This window comes from Lolium rigidum, chromosome 6 (genome assembly GCF_022539505.1).
Source record: "Lolium rigidum isolate FL_2022 chromosome 6, APGP_CSIRO_Lrig_0.1, whole genome shotgun sequence".
NCBI lineage: Eukaryota > Viridiplantae > Streptophyta > Magnoliopsida > Poales > Poaceae > Lolium > Lolium rigidum.
This window is the reverse complement of record NC_061513.1, coordinates 143,732,008-143,741,578: the sequence shown is the minus strand read 5'-3', so window position 1 is coordinate 143,741,578 and position 9,571 is coordinate 143,732,008.

Genomic DNA, 9,571 nt, shown 5'->3' with positions numbered 1-9,571 from the left:
ATACCAAACTTACATACTAAACTAATCACACACAAGCTTCACACAACTTAACTAGCATCACACACTACTATTAAGTGAGTGGAGGTGTTCCTCTTATTTAAGAAAAATAATTTCCTCTCATTATCTTATTAAGATTTAATTTCTCTTATGAACAATATATGACCTAGGTTGACCAAAGTCAACCTCTTCATACTCATCATTTGAGAGAATGATTTAAATTAATGAGGTTCCATACCTCATACGATTTAATACTAATAGGGTAATGATTTAAGGTCACCAAATACTCAATATGAGATTATATAGACCATGGTCCATAACTCATGTTGAAATACTTGAGACCAAGATTTAAATGAGAGGGAAACCTCTCATATGATTTAACACATAGTGGTAACTAGGTTAACCACTATCATTGAGGTGATTTCACATCTTCAACAATTCCTTGGCTATTCTAACATTACTTGTGCTCACACCTATTATTCTATTCACACAAATATTACAATTGGGGTGCATTGGTTGGGTTGCTTTGAGGAAAATAATTTTCTCTCCTTCCATATGTAAGTGATTATTTCCATCTAGTGTTTGAGAGATACTTTTCTCTCATTGAAATCTTCTTAAGATTTAATTTCTCAAACAAGGATACAGGAAATCATGTCGACTCAAGTCAACCATTCCTCATCATTATTTGAGAAATAGATTTAAATGAGGTAGAGTACCTCATACCATTTAATAACACTACATATGAATTAAATCTCTAAATAATTCATATGAGTGAGTTTGGCCAGGGGTCCAAACATCACATGAATTTATTTGAGACAAGATTTAAATGAAGCATAAGACTTCATATGAATTACTTAATAGTTTTGGACAATATCACTAGTTGAACTAGCCATATTGCACACTACTAAAACCAGGGCATGATCATGCAAAGTGACCACACCATTTTATTGCATAAACAATTAGTGTAAGTCAAATGTGAGCTAAAGGAGTTGGAATTAACTCAATATCTATTATTGTTGATTTTTAAGAATTTTTCTAAGGCAGAAAAGTTCCTGTCTTGTTTATTTTACTACATTAATTCTACAAATAATTTTGAGATGGGCCCAGTGGCATTGGATAGATAATTTCACTAGCTTTCCAGATATATAAAATTCATAAATTTTGGTTCAGTAGATTTGAAACTATTCAATTTCAAAGTGAGGTTCAGTATTTAAATTTATACTAAATTCATTTAACCAGATTTGAAAAATGGGCCGGCGGGAAATTTAACGGGCCGAAAAATTTGAAAAGCCAGGGGGCAGCCCAACTAGCGCTGCGGGCCAGCTGACAAAGGGGCCCGCGCGTCAGTGACTCACTTCTACCGAATCGGTACCTCTGATCGTGAGCCGTAGGATTAGATGGCGATCGGGCGGCTGTGCGTCGTCGTCGTCGACGGGAGGAAGGGCTTGCTGCCGCGGCGGAGGTAGGGGTCGGCGGCGAGCTGGAGCTCCGGCGAGGGTCGGCGACGATGCGAGGCGATGTTGTCGAGGAAGGGGAAGCAGCTGGTACTGGTGGCGTCTCTGATGGTGGCCGAAATCGACGGCGGCGATCTCAGTACCTTCGCGGGCTCCGGCGAGAAATTGGAGGGCTCCGGTGAGTAATTGGGTGCAAGAGGGGGTCGAGGAGGATCAGAAGAGAGAGGGAAGCGAGGTTGGTGTGAGGAGTTGGGTGCGGGAGGTCCTCCTTTTATAGGGTGAAGGGTGGCCATGGCGGAGTTGGCAGGTCGACAGCATAGCGGCTGCTCCGGCGAGGGAAAGGGGTCGGCGAGGTAGGCGCTAGATAGGTGTGGTCGAGGCGGTGCTAGGAAGCTAGCGGGCGAGGTGGGGGACGTCCTGGCGAGCGAGCTCGACTGCGGGTTCTGGCAACACGGGCGCGGGGAAAGCGGCGAGCTGGTCGTCGGCGATGGCGCTCGCGGGGACACGGGCGCTTGTCTGGCGGGTTCGCGGTGCGGCGCTGATGCTCAGGGAGAAGAGAGGGGGCCAGGGGTGGCGAAGAGCGTCGGGACGACGGGTGGCCGTGGCGCGCACCGGCAGACACGCGAGAGCGTGGCCATGCCGCTCCTGTCGCGCCAGAACTTCGCGGGCGCGTGCTGGCCTGGGCTCTGTGGTCCACCTTTCGCCCCATGGCGCGTATGAGCTGGCTCAAGGGACCAAGGGGAGGCAGTAGGGCAAGGTGGTCGGTGCTAGAGTGGAGAGAAGAGAGGGAGAGCAAGAGGGCATGTCCATGGCCGGCATGGTTAGGTCTTGGCTAGCTAGCCTCCCCCTCCTAGGGTTTCTGTGGTGGTGTGAGGCGAGAGAGGGGCAAGGGAACATGTAGGGTTGGTTTGGGTAGGTTAGAGTTAGGATAGATCACTATTTCGAATAGTGTCACATAGTGCCATAATTGAATTTTGTGAACTTTGTCCAATTTTGATTAAATTCAAAGGGTTGACCAATTTGAATTGTGTGTGTTTAGTTGAGTTAGAAAAGGCCAGAGATGATGAGAGGTGGTGGTGGAATGGTTGAATGCAAAGAATTGCAAAAATGGGCAAAGTGAGATTGTTGATCATGATATAAAGTTCCCACTTTGGATGAACCTAGCTATTGATCAAAGATGATTTTGGCATGGTGTTCTTTACAAAAAGTGTTCACCTTGATGTGCTCTTGGATCACATGCAAAGAGTTGGGAAAGTTTAGTTTGAAAAACTTGAAATAGAGAGGCTCAAAGTAGTGATCGGAATATAAATGGCAAATTTGACCATTATTGTATGTGAGCCAAATTTGAATTTGAAAACCATTTGAATTGTGTTTCTTTGATTCCAAAAGTTGTAATAAGTGTTTAGTAACATTATACAACTAATGGTGAAGACCAAAATGGTCTAGGGTCAAAATTTATAAAAGTGGCATAAGCCCTATGTGAGGGTTTTGTGATTTTCTCACTTTTATGCATCTATTCCTTTTGGCTTCATTTTGACAAGAGTGAGGTTTGTTTGGTGTTAGATTGAGTGAGGTGAAAGGTTCCAACCATTTTGAGACAAGGTTGGTGCCTAGGTCAAGGTTTGATAAATTTGCACTATGTGTAGGTGAGGGAAAAATGGAATTATCCCACTATTGGATTTCTCTCCATTTGATTTGACTTTTCTTGACTCTAATGTGATTCTTATTAGTTTAGAAACATTTTCAAACCATTGAAACCATTTCAAATGGTATTGCTCAAAGATTTGCAAATTGGCCATAACACATAAGAGGTGATGTGTCAAATTTCATTAAACTTGTAAATTGTTCCCCTTGCTTTACTTGGGCATGGGTTAGGGTCAATTTAGTGTTAAATTAGGTTGAGAGATGGTTTCACCTCATTTGGGTAAAGTTTAAAGTCATAGGGCAAGAATTGAGTATTATGGCTATGTGCCACATATGCCTCTATGCATATGTTGCATTTGATTTTTAGTTTGACTAGGCTTGACCCAATTGATGTTGTTGAGTTTTGAAATGGTATATAGGAGTGATCCAACCATTCACTACAAGTCTTAGGGTCAAGATTCTTAATTTCACCAATTTGATATTTTGCTCTCACATGCCTCTATGGCATTATTACTTTCTTCTTACAAGCTTTTGTTTCACTTTGGGTTGGGTTGGAGAAGTACTAGATAAGGGTTAAGAAGGTTTTCCAATTCTCTAAATAAAGTAGGAAGGCCTAGGGTAAAGTTTTACAAAAATAGCCATAGGCATATATGCCTCTTTCTTAAATAAGATTTTTCCCTTTTTATTTTATTTTTCAAAGATGGATGACAAGAGGGATGTGGTTTAAGGTTTAATAAGTTTTTGCAATGGTTCACCACCATTTATCAAAATAAGAAAAGGTAGGGTTCAATATTTACATATTAAGGCTATAGGCCCACATATGGTTTTTCCTTTATTTTAGGTTTCTAAAAATAGCTCCAAAGGTCTTTTGACAAGGTTAGGGTTTAGGGTCCTTCTTATTTGATTTCTTTCTTCTTTAATTTTGTTTGGGTTAGTGATCTTCACTTGATCCCTTTAGGGTTTTAGGGTTTATCACATAAGCATAAAAACACTCATCAGGGCAGAAGCACAAGTAATATGGATGAGCACTAAGCATAGCAATCTAATTAAGAAAAGTTTTTGTTGGTTCTCATTTTTGGAAAAAGGAAATTCATTTTTTTTGCTTTGTTTTGAAATTTGGGGTGTTACAGCTACCGTCGCGATCTAAGCAAAATAAGATGCATAAAAGGATTAACATCACATGCAGTTCATATGTGATATGATATGGCCCTTTTGTCTTTGCGCCTTTGATCTTCATCTCCAAAGCACGGACATGATCTCCATCATCTTCGGGCATGATCTCCATCATCGTTGGCGTAGCGTCAAGGTCAATGGCGCCGTCTTCATGGTTGTTCACCTCATGTAGCAACTATTACAACTACTTTGAAATACTACTCAACATGAAATTTAAAGACAACCATAAGGCTCCTGCCGGTTGCCACAATACAATAATGATCATCTCATACATATTCATCATCACATTATGGCCATATCACATCACCAAACCCTGCAAAAACAAGTTAGAGGTCTCTAATTTGGTTTGCATATTTTACGTGGTTTAGGGTTTTCGAGAAAGATCTAATCTAGCTATGAACATGAACCACAACGGTGATACTAGTGTTGTCAATAGAAGAGTAAATTGAATCTTCACTATAGTAGGAGAGACAGACACCCGCAAAGCCTCTTATGCAATACTAGTTGCATGTCGAACGAGGAACAAGTCTCATGAACGCGGTCATGTAAAGTTAGTCCGAGCCGCTTCATCCCACTATGCCACAAAGATGCAAAGTACTCAAACTAAAGACAACAAGAGCATCAACACCCACAAAACTATTGTGTTCTACTCGTGCAACCATCTATGCATAGACACGGCTCTGATACCACTGTAGGGATTCGTTGCATAGAATACAAAAAAATTCCTACCGCGAGAACGCAATCCAAGCCAAGATGCAATCTAGAAGACGGGAGCAACGAGGAGATGATCGAGACTCACCCTTGAAGATTTCCAAAGCCTACAAGATGAGGCTCTTGTTGCTGCGGTAGACGATCACTTGCCGCTTGCAAAAGCGCGTAGAAGATCTTGATCACGGTGCCACGATCGGGCAGCACCTCCGTACTCGGTCACACGTTCGGTGTTGATGAAGACGACGTCCACCTCCCCGTTCCAGCGGGCAGCGGAAGTAGTAGCTTCTCCTTGAATCCGGCAGCACGACGGCGTGGTGGCGGTGGTGGTGGAGAACTCCGGCGGAGCTTCGCTAAGCGTGCGGGAGTGGTGGAGAAGAGAGGGGGCGGCTAGGGTTTGGGAGAGGGGGGGCGCCGGCCACTAAGGGGTGCGGCCACCTTGTGGTCTTGTGGTGGCCGGCCCCCTCCCCTATGCCCCTCATTATATAGGTGGATCCCCAAGTGTTGGACTACAAGTCTTCGAATAAGACCCCAACACAAGAACCTTCCATGTAGTAGGGAAACCTACCCAAGGTGGGACTCCCACTTGAGGTGGGATTCCCCCCTTCCATGTGGGAGGGTGGCCGGCCCCCTTGGTGGAGTCCACCTTGGACTCCCCCCTCTAGGGTTGGCCGGACATGGGGAGGTGGAGTCCCTCCGGGACTCCTCCTTCCTTAGTGATTCCTTCCGGACTTTTCTAGAACCTTCTAGAACCTTCCGCAAAATCACCGGATCATTTTAAAACTTATAAAATGACTTCCTATATATGAATCTTATTCTCCGGACCATTCCGGAACTCCTCGTGATGTCCGGGATCCCATCCGGGACTTCGAACAATACTTCGAACTCCATTCCATATTCAAGTTCTACCATTTCAACATCAAACCTTAAGTGTGTCACCCTACGGTTCGCGAACTATGCGGACATGGTTGAGTACTCTCTCCGACCAATAACCAATAGCGGGATCTGGAGATCCATAATGGCTCCCACATATTCAACGATGACTTCAGTGATCGAATGAACCATTCACATACGATACCAATTCCCTTTGTCTCACGATATTTTACTTGTCTGAGGTTTGATCATCGGTATCACTCTATACCTTGTTCAACCTCGTCTCCTGACAAGTACTCTTTACTCGTACCGTGGTATGTGGTCTCTTATGAACTTATTCATATGCTTGCAAGACATTAGACGATATTCCACCGAGAGGGCCCAGAGTATATCTATCCGTCATCGGGATGGACAAATCCCACTCGTTGATCCATATGCCTCAACTCATACTTTCCGGATACTTAATCCCACCTTTATAACCACCCATTTACGCAGTGGCGTTTGATGTAATCAAAGTACCTTTCTGGTATAAGTGATTTACATGATCTCATGGTCATAAGGACTAGGTAACTATGTATCGAAAGTTTATAGCAAATAACTTAATGACGTGATCTTATGCTACGCTTAATTGGGTGTGTACATTACATCATTCATACAATGATATAACCTTGTTATTAATAACATCCAATGTTCATAATTATGAAACTAATCATCCATTAATCAACAAGCTAGTTAAGAGGCATACTAGGGACTCTTTGTTGTTTGCATATCACACATGTATCAATGTTTCGGTTAATACAATTATAGCATGGTATATAAACATTTATCATAAACATAAAGATATATAATAACCACTTTTATTATTGCCTCTTGGGCATATCTCCAACAGAAGTATAAGAATTTTGGTATACCATTGAGAACTCTTTTTTTTTGGAAGAAACAATTGGAAAAATATAAGGATAAAGTGAAATGTTATACATGTGCATTGTATTGTTAAACCCTGCTCCCTTCGTCCTCAATAAGTGCCTCAAAACTTTGTCATAATATGAGAAAATAATAGCAACATTTATGGCACCAATTTAGTATCACTAGATCCATCTTGAAATGTAGTTTCATATTATGTTGATTTTATGTCATAGTATATGTTTTTATTGAAGCGTAAATGCCTTATATGTTGATAGTTTTTTTAAATAAAGTTGGTCAAGTTTTCAAAATTTTGACTCAGGACCTTATTTTATTATCCGATGGAAATTAATGATGTCATACGTGTAGCTCTTTGTTTTTTTTATTTTGAAAAATCCTATCTACGCAATGCTATGTTCTCAAGTCGAGATAGCTTATATTCGGGGCCAGTGGTGGGGCTACATGCAAGTCAGGGCCTGCACGAATTTACCAAATTTAGCCCAAAATCTTCGTATTTAACTAAAGTACTAGGAAACGTGCCCGCGCATTGCGGCGGACTGACTTTTACTAAATATTGTTTACGGAAATGCAATTACCATCGGATATATTTGAGAATATATTTGTCAGTTTTAAGGTCTCTAACACTGTCCATAAATCTCGTCACCAAAATTGCATATTTGATAATAAGTTTTTCTTCAGAATCAGTGTCAAGTCGCAACCTCGTACAGACGTGTTTTTTGCGACACTGATCCAATAATCCTCGATCGACCGATTGGATTCTTGATGAAATAACCAACCCAACTTAAGTGTTGACTATTTTTTATGTTGCTGTTCCCCTAATCTAGCGTCATGTTTTTTTTTACGGAATGGCTAGGTTTTATTCTTACCTTGGCCAATCAGATTGATATGAAGCTCGACGGCAACCTGGAATTCCTTCCGGGTTTGATGGAGATGTGGAAAAAATAGATTATGTGATTTTTCATGGCTTTACTACGTCTAACACACGTATTGACTTCTTAAACGTCCATTGAGCAAAAGCTCGTGTAGGTTTTCTTCTTTTCTGATTTTGTCGCTGCTTGCTAAAGAACGCAGAGATTATTTCTTTGCAAATGCGTGTGAGTGCAAGGATCTGTATGCAAAATGACCAAAGAGCTTTGCATTGACGGCCGTGCGTTTCCAGATCGGCTGGAATTCCCCATTAGGGCTTGTTTGGCTGTCCGGGCCAAATTTCCCGGGGTAAATATTCCCGGCCGGGATTAAGCAGAAACAGGAGCAAACCCCCGGGATTATTTTCCCCACCTCCGGACTAGGGGCAAAATTTCCCCGGGAAAAGACCGGGAACCCGCCGGGATTTCCGTAACCAAACAAGCCCTTAGTGCTGGCCGCTCTCTGCCTCTCGATGCTCTCCGCTCGCGTGCAGCCCAGAGCGAGGTGCACCGCCCCCACCCGGCCATCCTCTGATCCTCCTCTCTCTTATTCGACCCACACACCTTTCTTTCCGGCGGCAGTCGCCACCCCCCAGTCCCCCACCCGGCCGTCCTCCTCTCTCTCATTCCGGCGGCAGTCGCCTAATCCTCTCGCGTCTCTGCTTGGCTGCCCTGTACACCTACTTCTGAATTCGAATCAATTTTGGGGCAACTCCAGATTGTGCTCTGTCGTTCGCTTCAATTCTCTCCCAAGATGGGTCGTTCGCTTCAATTCTCTCCCAAGATGGGGGGAAGTTAATTAACTTCGTCGCTGATGTTCATTCATCAGATTCTTCCTTTGCCAACCAGCTCTTTATTATCGGGAGACACCTTGCTGATACTTTTGCCAATTTGCGTGGTATATAAACCTGTGATAGTTTGTGTAAAGGATCGAGGTGGGACTAACAAATACATAAAGCAGAGATGAAAGCCAATCGATATATTCCGTAGGTCTGGTGGTAGTGAATTGGGCCGTTCGGCGGCCGGCCCAAATAAAGCAGCAATCGACCGCAGGTGGGAAGAAATAAAACATGAACCGGTACAATGGTACCTAGTAGTATTATGGGATTTGGTGGGAGGGTAAAACAGATCAATTAAAAATTGGACGAAAATTTTGGCAGAAACCTTAGCTCCTTTATTATTAGGTATAGAATACTTGGCTCATTTGTCCCCCCCCCCCCCCCCCCAAAAAAAAAGTGGCCTAAAACGTCTCTGTAGTCCATTTGGTCCAAGCTCTCACATTTTTCGGCCTGCATAAAACGGAAAAATGTGACAAATTTTACAAATGTATCTATCCCTCCGCCCGGAAAAGGATGGAGGAAATTCTTTAAATGTCAGATTTTGTCATTTTTTTTACAGAATCAAATATAAGGTCTTTCTATTTAAAAAAAAATCACTTGGCCGAACACACACATTATCTACATCCAGTTTAATTGCAGATTTTTATCACTAAAACTGCAAAATACCATTTTTCTTTTTCATTTTTAAGAAACTCGTGAGATGGCTACATCTGTGTGTTTACACTACGGGAGTGATGTTTTGGCATATGAGAGCATATATGTTTTCTTTATTATAAAATGCGCCTTAAACATATTTTAAAATGTCAAAAAAGTCGAAACGTAAAATTTGTGCATACACCTTCACGTGATACACGCTCACAAAGTTGTTTCATGAAAAATCGAATTGTTGTGTGGCGTGTGTAAAAAGAATAAATTCGAAGCTAAAAGTAAGTTATTTCACAAGATAAATTTTCTCTTTTTTACTGGACCACAAAAATTCTCGATTTTCCACGAAACTTGACAAACACATGATTATTATCAAGGTGTACATGCAGTTTTTTTTAAAATATTTTTT